Raw genomic sequence first — 13,637 nt, 5'->3', positions numbered from 1 at the left:
TGGTTCATGCTCCTACCCAGGTCTCCCCAGGGGAACATCAGAATTTTGGCTCATGCTTAGGTCTCCACAAACAAGGGAAGAAAGCCATCAGTCTCCATGAAAGCACTCAGGCTAACAAAAGATTAAATATAGAATGAGTCTTACTTAATTCAACAGAAAACTCAAAGGACTCATACTTGAACACATAAACTCTCTCCTCTGGTTAGCCCTACCCTTCTCAGGAACCTGTACCACCTTCTAGAACTGTGTTGGCAAAGCTGTGGCACGGGTGCCCAGGAATACTCTGTTCCCCCACTCCACAGCCCCCAGGACATTTTTTTGCTTGCCCTACCCCTCTGTCCAGCCACCCAGTGAGAGCACTTCCTCCTTCCTCCCTCTGCTGTCTGGGGTAATGCAAAGGGCTCACAGGCAGCTTGAAGTCACACTTTGGGCACACCATCTGGATGGGTTGCCAATGGTGCTCTAGAACATAGGTGTCAAACACATGGGTTACATGAAGCCCACAACACTCCTTAGTGCACTGGAACCAAATTAAAATGTAATTGGGAGATATTCAACAAAATAAAAATACAATAAAAATGATAATGTGTTTTCTAAGTTGATATGCACTTATAGTGCTTCTTATGTATGGATTGGTATTCCCCCCTTCCCCCTTTCTAATTGAGTTTGATTCTACTACTACACTAAGACTTTTTTTTTTTTCAAATAATCAGTCTATGTTCTAGCACATTCTCATAGGAAAGAAAAGACAAACATAGACACATAAAAAAACTTATAGAGTGTTAGAAACTAGAAGCCCATTGCATTCAGATCCTATAGGGAAGACTGGCAAAAGTATAGTCCTTGAGTTCATCTAACTCCCTGCACAGTTCTACCAACTTCTTCTATGTACCCTTATTTATGTACATTCTTCTTTCTTCATTTGGCATCCTTCCCCCTCTTTTCTATTTAGAATATTTTTCCATGGTTCCATAATTGATGATTCCATCCCCAGTCCCCACCTTTCTTCCCTCCTCCTGAAGCCGACAAGCAGTTCTACTGGGTTACACATATATCATTGTTCAAAACCTATTTCCATGTTATTCATATATGCAGTATAGTGATCCTTTAACATAAAAATACCAGTCAAATCCTGATCAATCAAATATTTTTCTAATGCATTTCCATTTCCACAGTTCTTTCTCTGGATGTGGATAGAATTATTTCTCCTAAGTTCCTCTGGATTGTCCTGGGTCATTGCATTCCTGTTAGTAGAAAAGTTTCTTTCATTTGACTGTGCCATAATGTATCAGTCTCTGTGTACATTGTTTTCCTGGTTCTGCTCTTCTCACTCTGCATCAATTCCTGGAGGTCATTACAGTTCACATGGAATTCCTCCAGTTCTTTATTCCTTTCAGCACAATAATATTCCATCACCAACATATACCACAATTTATTGAGCCATTCCCCAATCATTGGAGACCCCCTCATTTTTCCAATTTTTTGCTACTACACTAGACTTTTAATACTGCCCTAAGTGCCTTCCCCAAAGAGAAAAGAATTCAGGATTTCTAGAGAGTCCAGCAAATTTGCCTTCTGGTAATCCTCCACCTCCACAGTTGTTTTACCCTGGATGAAGCTTAATATGGCTCCCAGCTGTGCCAGTCTTTTTTTTCTATTTACATCTGCTTTAGCAATGAGTCTCCACTTCTTCCAAATATCCATTTAATAATAGTTACTCTCCTTCTGTATCTCCTCATCTGTCTGCATCTCTGCACCAGTATATGTCTCCATCTGGTGTGGATTCCTCCTCTCCTCAGGGCCATGTGCTTGTATTGGCCTTCATTCTCTTGGTCCTAGGGAGTGTGGTCCATCTCTTGACTTCCTAATGGTTTACATCTTCATCCAGCTCTGGTTCCTGTATGTACAATGGTGGGCCATACAATTGTGGAGATAGAGACCTCTCTCAAAGGAATCATCTATGTCTAAATATAGCCCTCCTTTTTTCTGTCTCCTCCCTCAGGTGGACCTTTCTGAAGTTTCTAACTTCTTCCTCAGTTCAGGAGGACCTCTCCCCAGTTCTTTCTCTGTCTTCTTCTGTTGATTATCTTCCTTAAGCATGAGTCTGACCATTTCACCTCCTGTTCCCCATTCAACAAACTCCAGGGATACCCTACTAACTCCAGAATCAAGTATAAAATCCTCCCTTTGACTTTTTATAGTCTATCCCCCTCTGACCTTCCTTCATATACCTTATTTCTATCACTTTTCCATGTATTGACACTGGCCTCCTTACTGTTCTTCCAACAAACAAGACTATCTGTCTCCTGACCCCATGCATTTTGACTGGCTGTCCCTGATTCCTAGAATGCACTACTTTGTCTCTGCCTCTTGGCTTTCCTAGCTTCCATCAAGATTTGCCTAAGATGTTACCTTCTACAAGAAGCCTTTCCTGGTCTCTCTTAATGCTACCATCTTCCTTTATGTGATTATCTCTAATTTATTCTATATATTTCTTATTTACACACAATTGTTTATATTTGTTTCTTCCTAATGGAGGAAATGTGATTGTCCTTGAAGGCAGAGATTGTTTTTTGACTTTCTTTGTATCCCAAAGAATAGCACAGCTTCTGGAATATAGGAGGCACTTAATAAATGCTCTGGACTTGACAAACTGATGACTTCTCTCCTATGAAACTTCATGGTGGTGCTAGGTCCTAGTGTGTTTCTCTTTCTAACTCCCTATAACACCATGGCTCTAAGTGATGCCAGTTCAGTTCCTTGATGCACATGGTTTCAATCCCAACTCTTCCCCTTACCATATAACCTTGGTAAAGTCACTTAGCCTATATGAGCCTCAATTTCTTTATTCACTCAATGAAGGGGTCAGACTATAAGGTCCTGCCTGATGTTCTCTTCCAGCTCTAAATCTCTGATCTTAGATAACTGTGTTGCTATGTTTAGCACCTATCCTACCTCTGTTCAGCTTCTCTTTCCAGCTGTCTGTGTTGCTTTTAAAGGCCAAGCCAAAGGGCAAAGCTTACGTGAAATTTAATCAATACAGAACTAAGGCCTCATCAGTGGGGAAATGAGGACTCAGAGAACAAAGGGAATTCACACCTTGTTAAAGAGTCACAACATGGGGGGGGAGCAGAGAAGGCATTCGCCTGAGAACACCTTCTAAATTCTCATCAACATAGGAGATTGGGGCGGGGGAATAAATACACTACATATTCATACTTTATTTTAGCCATGTCCTTCCTCACCGCAGACATGGGAAGCATCAGTTCAGCACATTCCATCCCATCTTCAGATCTCCAGCTTTGAGCCTGTCGGACTAATTTGTCAGTGTCTACTAAAAAACAACCCCATGAATACTATGATAAGTGGACAGATAGATACTCAGGCTAAAATAGCCCGAGTGAACTGTATAAATTAGAGAAAAGGGAAAAAAATTTTAATGAGTAACCGAGAAAGACATTTCTCTTATTAGGATCAACATATAATTTATTTCTGATTGTTTACAACAATGATTTTTCAAAATTTTTAAATGCCATTTTAGAATTCTTCTGAGTTGATTGACTCTGCTCCAGAAACCTAAATTTTACTGAGGTATAAGGGCGGGGCTAAGAAGTAGGGAAGCGGACATAAGTAAAACATGTCCACAAAGCTGAGAATTGTGTGAGAGATCAAAAAAGTATGTAACAATAAAACCTAAAATAAGAGAGGCAAAATGTCATTAAGAAATGTGAAAGAACAGAAATCCTAATAGTATTTCTCCTTCTCTCCCCCCCCAAAAAATGAGAACTGGCAGAAATGGCAAATAGCTATTTCTCTGGAGTATGATAGTCTGTGGGGAAATAGTATAGTAGTTGATGGTTGATACCTCTTAAATAAAACTATTTCTTGAGTAAACCATAATGCTTTTCTTCGACATTCATCTTTCCTTGATAACCAACTAACTCCATCATTAAAGTTGGGCATACTTACTAGCTTAGAGTGTAAGTAATAAGAAATTGGTGGCAGATTTCCCAAGTAGGATACTGTTTTGTCTGACTATGGGTAGATTGTATCTCAGACAGATATAGCTCTTACTCTAAAAATATCATTTGCTTTTTCAGGCAGTCCTCTAGAAGAGAAAGAAGGTCTTGTGTAACTATACTATTTCAATCATTTAGTATTTCTTTAGCACTAAGTGGGATATAGAATAAAAGACAGAATCCCCATCTTCAAAGAGCTTTCTTTCCCCTTCAGCAATAGAACTGTATGTATTGTAGGTAAGATTTAAAAATGATTCAGGTCTACATCTAAGTGCTCAAGCTCATGTTTAGACTATAGTCTACTAGTATTCAGAGTTCAGTGACAGGAAAGAACGAATGAAGGCTGCTGGTACAATGGAGAGAACACCAGATTCCAGATCAGAGGAAGGTGAAAATCTCGGATTGTTTTTTTATTATCATTGTTTGTGTGCTTTGGGGCAAGCTTCTTAACTTCCCTGGGTCTCAGTTTCCTTGTCTGCCTCTAAACCTATGATTTTATGTTTAGTTAGCCAAAGCTTGAGTAGAGTGAGACCTAGAAGGACAGATATTCCAGATATGGGGGGGGGAAGATATTTGGGGATTGGGAGGATGGAATACCAACACAAGTGAAGGAACCAGGGTAGGAATAAATAGGGTATGTATTCAAGGGACAGTGAGGAAAATATCATGAAAGTGATATCTGAGGAAGATTATTCTGGCAGAGGTGTGCAGGATGGATTAGGGAGGGGCAAATAGGGAGAGCTATGAGTTTGTAGTTAGTGTGAGATACCGAAAATATGAATTAAGGTAGTTGCGATGAAGACACAGAAGGACGAAGAGTCATCAGGGTCTGATGACTGCCTTCATATAGATAAGGGAAAAGGATAATTTGATTACTATAGATTCATCTGTGAGTCAGAAGCATGGGAAAGACAGCCAACTAATTTGGCCAAGAGTATGTCTTGCTATGACTGTATGGTGGAACACACAAAGGTAAGTACTCTACAGTACTTGTCCTGATGATTACATATACCAAAGGCCTGAAAGCCTGCTGTTCACAATTAGACTCAGTCCCAGAGGATGTGAGGTCACTCCAAATTGGAGGTTGCTCATGTTGCTTTAGGAGAATCAGGAAGAAAGAAGGGAGTGGAATTTGAGAGAGGAAACCCAGAAACAAGGTTTCAACCTAAAAAGAAAGATATGGCCGAAGGGAGGAAAACTACACCAAGAAGGCACACTGACTTTGAGTGTTCCCAAAAAAGTCCAGTTTCAGGTCGGATGCAATGCTTAGCATCAGAGAACGGAGTTCTAACTGAAGAGGAGCTGGCATGGTGGGTTTAAGAGAAGATGTTTCAGAAGAGATGTTGTCTTTGGGAAGTAAACCAAAAGGATCCCACAATGATGCTGTTCACTGGGGGAACTGAGGTTATCACTCCGGCCACATAAATCCGATCCCTCCCAGGTTCAGTTTTCCACCTAGGACTCCCCCCAACTTCTCAATAGTTCTCCCCCTCTACCGCTTCCAGCTCCCAGATAGAAGGCTGCCCCAAGCTCAGCGGGGAAGTGCGCATGCGCACACCCGGCCGCCCCTCACCGCGCGCCCCACCCTCGCGCAGGTGGGACTGCGCAGGCGCAGCGCCCTCCGCGCGTAAGAGTCGGGCTGTGGGAAAGCTACTGTCCAGTACAATCTAGAAGCGGTAGAATTCGCCCCCCTCTTGTGAGAGGAAAAGGCGCCACCTCCTCCTTCTCCTTCTCCTCCTCCTCCTCCGGCGAGGCCAGGCCAGGCGAGGCAAGGGGCTCGTCCTTAGCTCGGTAGCTCCGGGGCCCGAGGCCCCGGGCCCTCTGGGTTGTGCCCACGGCAGCCCCCTCCCCAGCTCCGCTTTGCCCCGCCGCCTCTGGCGGCAGGGCCCTGTGGGGAGCGACGCTGGGCTCCCGGGGACTCGCGCAGCTGCTCAACCGCCTTGGCTCCGCAGGCCTCGGCCCCTGAGGGCCCCCCACTGGGCGGACCAGTAGCTCAGTGCCCTGCCCCCCACACCCCCCCGCTTGCCCTTCACCCCCAGCCCACTCCTCTAGGTACAAGGCTTACCTCGGGCGTGATGGGAAGGCGGCCGTAATCCAAGGCTCCCCGGGGCGGGCTAGCGCCGGGCAGGGCGGATTCAGCGAGATTTTTCCTGGGTCTCCACCGCCGCCTCAGACAATGAAATCAGCGTGTCCGATCATCAATTCTCATCATGATCGTGACGTCACAGCAGACAGCGGCCAATGGGAACCCGAGATCAGCTCCGGACAGTCCCCGGCCTCAGCCCAGAACCCACAAGCGGGGGGGAAGGGGAGATGGCCGCCTGCAGCGGAGGAGCCTCCTCCCCTCCCAGACCTGGCTGTGGCCATAGCTAGGTCTCTTGGTGTCTGCCACTCCCTCGCTGAACACCACAGATCACCAAGCATCCCTCCCGCTGTAGGAGCTAGAGATAAGCTTGTTGGGTCCGTACTGCTAGGTCTTCCAACTTGACAATTGACAACCTGAGCAGCCTAATTCTTGCACGCTGCCAAGAGCACGTGATTATATGTAGCTATAGGGTTCTTTATGTTATTAATACAGTACCAAGGGAGAGATATACATTGGGAGTTGATAAAAACCATGGGCACACATCAAGTCCCACTAAAGACTCCCATCAAAATTATTTTCTATTTACTGGAACTACGATTAATTCAAACAAAGTAGGTTTTCCTTGCCCAGAACTGATGTTTTTCATTCCAACAAGTAGACCCTTGAACTGGAAGGGATCTTAGACACCATCTAGTCCAAACCCTCCATTTGAAAGATGAAGAAACTGAGGTCTGGGCCCAAAGTTCCAGAGTAATCTCTAGTTCAAATTCCAAGTCCAGGGTTCTTTCCACTGAACCACCCATCAACTCCCTAAATTTTCTGGTTTATGTGGGAGTTCCCTGTGAGTAGTGGTTAGTGTACTATTCTCTGTTAGTATATGGGAACTCATATTTAAGTTTGGGTTTCTAAGGTCCCAAGTCCAAGTCAGCTTTCTTACAAATGTGAGACTGAGTAAAACTGAAATAATACATTCCAACACTATTTCTGGATAAAGTCTACAAGCACTTACTGTAGTGTTCTGTGTTCTACACTGTGGTAAATATTGCAGATACAAGAAAAGGAAATGTGGTCCAGAAAAACAGAGCTTTACAACCTCAAGAAACCTACAGAATTGGCAGAGTCTGGATAATAATAACACACTAAAACAGAGAAAATATAGACCTCCAATAAAATCCTCTAATGCCTCATCACCGAATGGAGATAATTCTGAGTTTTTGAAGACTTCTACCAGCAGCTATGAACTCTTGATAGATTTTCTTGATTCTGTTGAACTGAAAAAATTTGGGGATACAGATCCAAGAAGAGATTGTCTTTTGAAGACCAGTCTGGCTACTGGCAGAGAGGCTTGTTAACAAGTTGATCAGTTTTCAGCCTTAGCAACTCTCAGAAAGACTGACTGATGTAGAGGGACCAGTCACAGATGAGAGAAATCACAGGTACTGTAGTGATTAATTGAGTTCTAAGTCATGAGGTATGGATAAACTATACTATAATGAATCAGTGTAGTCAAGGAACACTTTATGAAGAAAATGAAACTTGACATAGGCTTGAGTGAAGGACAAGTGGAAATAAAAAGTAGAATGAGGAATAATAGCTGGTGGCTGTGATAATCACTTTTATAAGAACACAAAGTCCTATGGTTTAATACAAAAAAACCAAAGCAATGATCAATACAAGAAAGTATAGGGTATAGTGGATAAAAGACCATATATATCATGTAGTATACATTTATTTACATATATGTTTATATATGTGTGTATATATGTATATATAGTGTAAAGACAAGACTTGAACCAATGGGTGGAAGCTAGAGGTAGAAATGGAGGTAAAGGGAGACAGGTTTCAACTCATTGTAATAGAGCCCATTTTAACTGGAATTTTAGAAGATGGATGTCAGTTTGTTATGGGATCTTTGTGGGAGATAGAACTAGATAGCTTTTAAAGTTGATTACAACGTGGAAATTATTTTGGGCTAGTACTTAAGGAAGACAGGGAAAACTTCATGAGAAAGGAACTTATTAAAGATTTATTGGTCTTGAAAGGGGAGGGGGGCGTAAAATGTTAGTGGTAAAGGGTGGAAGAAATTCTAAGTGGGAATGGCATGAATAAAGGAGAGAATGTTGTCTGGTGCTATATTCAGCACTTGAATCTGAAAATGGGATTTGTTACAGAATTGTTGAGTCCAAACCAGTACTGCTTATTCCTCTCCTCTTTCCCTACCCCCCCCCAAACAAAACAGGAAAAAATTAGGGCCTAATTCTTTATATATATTCTTTCTGATTGTGAGCTATTTTAGAATTTACAGACAACCAGGGCAACTGTCGATTAGTGAAATTGTCAGGGCACATTTTATAATCGAATGTCAGTAGATTGCCCACAATACATAGTGCTAGATTTTTAAAACGAACTTCAAAGCTATTTATTTACCATTTGTAGATTATTGAGGCCCTTTATTTCTCCCCTTCCTGCTGCCCACCCTTTAATCATTGCTCTGATTATTAACATCTCCACCAGAGGGAGCGCAGGAGCATGGAGAGGAATTGAAAGCACGAACCAATTGTGTTCCTTTCTTTGCCTAGTCAGTTTTAAAATGTTGTAGGGAAGAAGGTTAAAATAGATTAAGACTAGACTAGGAGTTGTTCGTGCATTTCAAATATCCATGATCATTTTGTTCTGTACCAACTCAGATAGTAAAAATGATCTGGATGTGCCCTTAGGAAGTTTGTTCTTTTGTTAGGAAAAAAACTGTGGGAGGTAAGATGCCAGAGGACAACCCTTTTGTGAAAAAGCTCTCTGAGTCATCAGCATTCTCCCTCTTTAAGTGATCCCTCAAGGACTCTAGGTAACCCATCTTTGGTGCCTCCAACAAATAAGAAGTTTTTGTTTTAGCAATTTGCTTACATGTGAACCTCATTTTATAGAATAGATACATTCCTAAAATCTTCCTATTAAGCAAATTCTATGAACTGGCCCTTCCCTGCACCATTATGATATTGGAGCTGTATTTCCAAATGTCCTACAAGGAAAGGCAGGAAACTGGCTAAACATCAACTGAATACCCCAAGCTAGGATTATAAGTAACTAGCTTTTATGACTTGTACTTAATGGTAACTTTTAGAAGTGGTGGAAGACAAACTTTCAATGAGCCACTTTTCTGCTTTCTCACTAAGGTTAGGAAAGAAAAAAGGAGAACAGAATGTCGAAGGGAAATTTGGGTGACTCAATTTTCCCCTGCCCTTTGAGAAACCCCATTGCCAAGGTACCCATGCTTTGGGATTGAACTAAGGTCTTTAAAATTGTTTGGGAACCCTTAGTGTGGGTGGGATTTGTGGACATAGCTAATGTTAAAGGGCCTTTTGTTTATTTTAGAGTTTTCCCTTATTGTGTTAAAAGTCTCCTTTCTGGAGCCCAGTTCCAGAGTTTGACCCTTGCCTATGATGTGATGCAGCTGACCCCTATGTGATACCCCTGAGGCTGGCTGCAAAGAGGTTTGCAACCTGTTCGTGGTTTGTCTCTGCAGGCTTGCCGTAGCAAGTTCTCCAGAGGGTCTGAGAGACCCCACCCAAGTAACATTTCTCTTCAGCTGGCAATTAGCATGGTGCTTTCTCCCAGGGATACGGTTCCCAAAGTCCCCAGGATGAAGGTATGTGGCGCAGGACTCTTGAGTGATGGCCAATGTTGGACCCTATCCCTATTCCTGATTAAAGACTTCGGTTTTCCTGACTACTTTGGTAGTTCTATGTTATTTCCAAGTTAACAAGAACATGAGGGTACTACTTCTTAATACTTCAAACTCCAGATTTTTCAAAAAAAGGTTTTTCCTGCTTTCATCAGAACAGAAGGAAAAATAGGAGAGAATAATATCAGTTTTTACTACTACAGCTGATAGATAATATAAAAAACCCTAGAGAACCATTTATATATGTAATAGATATAATTTATACATATACATCTGTATGTATATAGGTATAGTATTTATAATATATGTGTGTATCCAAGAAAAATTCCACTAATTCATTCTTCCCCTTTAAAAAAAAAAAACAAAACCTTACCTTCTATTTTAGAATTGATACTAAATATTGATTCTAAGGTATAAAAGTGGTTAGGGCCATGCAATTGGGATTTAGTGACTTGTCCAGGGTCATACAACTAGGAAGGGTCTGAGCTCATATTTCAATCCAGAACCTCCCAACCCTAGGCCTGGCTCTTTATCCTTTGAACCACTTAGATGCCCCAACTCATTTATTCCCTGAGCTTATATTAAATTTTTTCCTTGATTTTCCTAATTTCAGAATAGCAATATCTAAGTCATGAATCACCATAAAAGAGCACACCCATATTTATAGATTTTTGTTTTATGAAAACAGTTTAAACTGTGATGCTGAAGTATCCTTAGAGCAGGGAGGAAAGGTCCCTTGCTTGCCAGTCACTAAAGGGTTTGAGATGATCCATGAAAGGATTTCTTAGACTGGGAGGAAGGAAGGGTTTCTATTTAAGAAGTCATAGTCATCCTGAACCCTGGACTTCATTATTCATTGAACTATCCCAGAGTGTTTGACAGGATCATAGGATAGAATAGAGAATGTCAGAACTGAGAGAGATCTTAGAATATAGAGTTAGAGCTGGAAAGGATCTTAAAAAAGAATTTTAGATCTTGAAAGAACTTTAGGACCTAGACTTTAGAGATTATTTAATCTAACCTCAAAATTTTACAAATGAGAAGACTGAGACCCATAGAAAGAAAGTGACCCCTCACCCAAGGTCATACATTGAGTGGTAGAACTGGAGTCTTCCAAGTTCAAATCCAGTGCTCTGCCCACTCTTCCATGATGTCTTAGTACTACTCATATCCTTTCTCACTTTGCACACCTTCCCCCATAGATGCCATCAAGATCTAGATATATAAGGAGCTCCTTTAGTCCTGTTGAAAAACCAAGAGAAACAGTAAACAAAATGCTTTTTGAAGAGGTACACAAAGTAAGTCTTTGGCTAGCTTTGTAGTTTTAGATATGGCAAAAGAGAAGTTTTATAAAAATCAATATTTGGGGTTTGGGTAAAATGGGGGGAAAGAGGGGAAAAGAATAAGTTTGAATGAGTCATACAATGACTTTTTTCGACCTCAAATGAAAAGAAGTATCTGTTTATAGACATAGTGTCTATGCTCCAGGAAGGAATGTTTAGGTCACTGACAAACCTAGCACATTTGTCTTACTTGGAACATGTTTTTGATAGATGAGGAAAGTGAAGTACATAGAGGCTAAGTGACTTGTCTAAGGTCAATGGATCAGTAATTTAGTAAATGGTACCCTTATGGTCAGCTAGAGTTAATAAACCTCAAAATGAGCCTGGCAGCTTGCAATCAGTTCAATGTCAGCTCTGGGAGTATGGGCAGCAAGAGGCAAGTAGTGTGGGAACTGTATAAGAAAGGATTGATCTGGGAACACAGAATTTATTTGTTTAGAGCAGGGAGGTGGGGTAAGCACAGAAGTGACTTGGACCCAGGAATAGCCCTGGAAACTGGAAGAAATGGTGGATCCAAGGGTCTAGACCCAGGGTAGAAATTAACAGTTTGAACACATTCAATCAGATAAGAAAGAGCAGGCAAGTGTTATAAAGGACAAAATGGAAGAGGTAAAGGGTCTGGAATCCAAGGGACACAAACTAGCTATCAAGATTTGGGAAATGTCAGGAAGATTGAGCAAAAGGATATCAGGACCTAGGGAAGCAGGCAGGAAACAAGTATAGCACAGGGGAGACCAAACCAGGGGTCACAATCAAAACAGATAAAGAACCAGCAAAAGGTTGTATCATAGGGGTAGGGAAGCAAATGGTCAGGAATCCCTGGAGATAGTAAAAAAAGAAATGACCGGAATCTGAAGAAGGAGGATAACAACACAGAGTTGAGCAGGAGCAAAGCCTATTAAAGTGAATTTTAATAACTGAAGCAATTCTTCTGTCTTGGGCCCGTAACTTTTATAATCCCAATGTGGCTAATCTGGGCCCAGAAGGTGGGAGCAGGTAATTGGAACCACCAAGCTGAGGTAGGATGTGTGGGTGGCAGAAGCAATGGCTTCTGGCAGATAGATCTTGACAATAAGACCCAAAGGAAAATATGAAGTATTTCAAAACCTTTGGGGAGAGAGGGAAAGACGTTGCAATTGCCTTCTAAGTTTAAACTAGCATTATTGTTTCAATTAGTGTATGTTTTCAAAGTGATGTTATAGCAAGGGATTTGGTATGAAAAATGTTTGTGATTTCAGAAAATAATACAACTGGATTCTGTTACTGTGGATGTGGAAATGCCACATCATCAATAAAATTGGCCTTAGAAAAGTTTTATTTTTAATTCCTGTTATTTTTCCCTCAATAAAACCTTCAGTCAGCTTCAGAGTATTGATCAGTGTTGTGTTGCCTAGATTCACATCCCTTTGCTGATCACTATAATTTAGGTTCATTTTGTCATCCCAAAAGTATTTGATGGCACAATACATAGGAAAGGGACAGTAATGAGCTGGTTTAAATTGTACTGCAATGTAGTCCATTTTCCCCGTTGGTTGTGATACTTGAGTGCTTTCTATGGGCTCTAAAAATCTAAATCTACACGCTGTTAGTATAGATTTCCAATTAGGATTCTTCAATTAGAAGGATAAGAACAGTTTCTTAACATTTAACATATGCAGTTGGCAATCTAGCCTGCAGTTATTCACAGTCAGTGCTTAGGGTACTTGCTCCAGTGTTTATCCTTCAAAGTTGTAGCTGAGGCTTTAGTTTTAAAACCCTTAATATCTACTGCATTCAGTGCTCTTTGAAAGCTTGGTCAGTCTGCCAATGGAATGATAGAGCCAATGGGACTTTTATCCTATTTTGAAGTTAATGAATAATGTCATCTCTGTTCCTCTTCTCCACCCCCCTCCAAATCATAATTTTAACCAGAGTGATGAGGTAGAGCAGTATTGAAGATGGAGGTTCCATTCAAGAGATTTTTTCCATGGGGTAAGTGAGTGGGAGGAAGAATTGTGTAAAATAATATACTTTCAGTGGAACTCTAGGATCAAGCATAGGAAAGGCACAGGAAAGAATTGACTCCTGGGAGGTGAAAAGAAAGGAGCAGTTGTTTTTTTGTTTGCTTTTCATGTAAACATCAATACTTTTAATGTTCTACACTTCAAATCATAATAAAAAATTATAAACAGGATGCTAGTCCTCTCTTGTAGTTGTTGTAAACACTAAAATATTGAATCTGGGATATCTGATTGTACTTGTAGAAAGGACATTAGCAATATATCTGTTCCATCCAAATAAAATTCCTTCAATTATGTATAAAATGCTGTATTTAGAAAGTACCTAGGATCCAGGTCCCTTTGTGGTACATTGCCATGCTGCTAAGTATCAAGGCTATTTGGTTCTTTGAATATTCACCTTTACCCTAAGTTATATTTAATTGTTGAACAACATTTATTTTTTAAAAGATAATTTATATGGATATATTTTGGTTTGCATCAGCTACATTTCCCATTGTATCTCTTTCCCTC

At 41.0% G+C, this 13,637-nt stretch overlaps 1 protein-coding gene across 4 annotated transcripts in view; it reads right to left on the bottom strand.

Moving 5' to 3' along the window:
- The window catches only part of HDX (highly divergent homeobox), a 106,123-nt gene extending 99,753 nt beyond the window's left edge, over positions 1 to 6,370 (bottom strand). The window contains exon 1 of one of the 4 annotated variants that reach the window (XM_056809607.1): positions 6,085 to 6,370. The gene's annotated coding sequence lies outside the window, so the exon portion shown is untranslated. The remainder of the gene's footprint in view (positions 1 to 6,084) is intronic. The other 3 variants (XM_007507400.3, XM_007507399.3, XM_007507401.3) reach the window with 3 other exon arrangements.
- Between the last annotated feature and the right edge of the window lie 7,267 nt (positions 6,371 to 13,637).

Source organism: Monodelphis domestica, chromosome X, assembly GCF_027887165.1.
Source record: "Monodelphis domestica isolate mMonDom1 chromosome X, mMonDom1.pri, whole genome shotgun sequence".
NCBI lineage: Eukaryota > Metazoa > Chordata > Mammalia > Didelphimorphia > Didelphidae > Monodelphis > Monodelphis domestica.
Note: the sequence above shows the minus strand (reverse complement) of the source record. Positions and strands in the feature narration are given on the sequence as shown.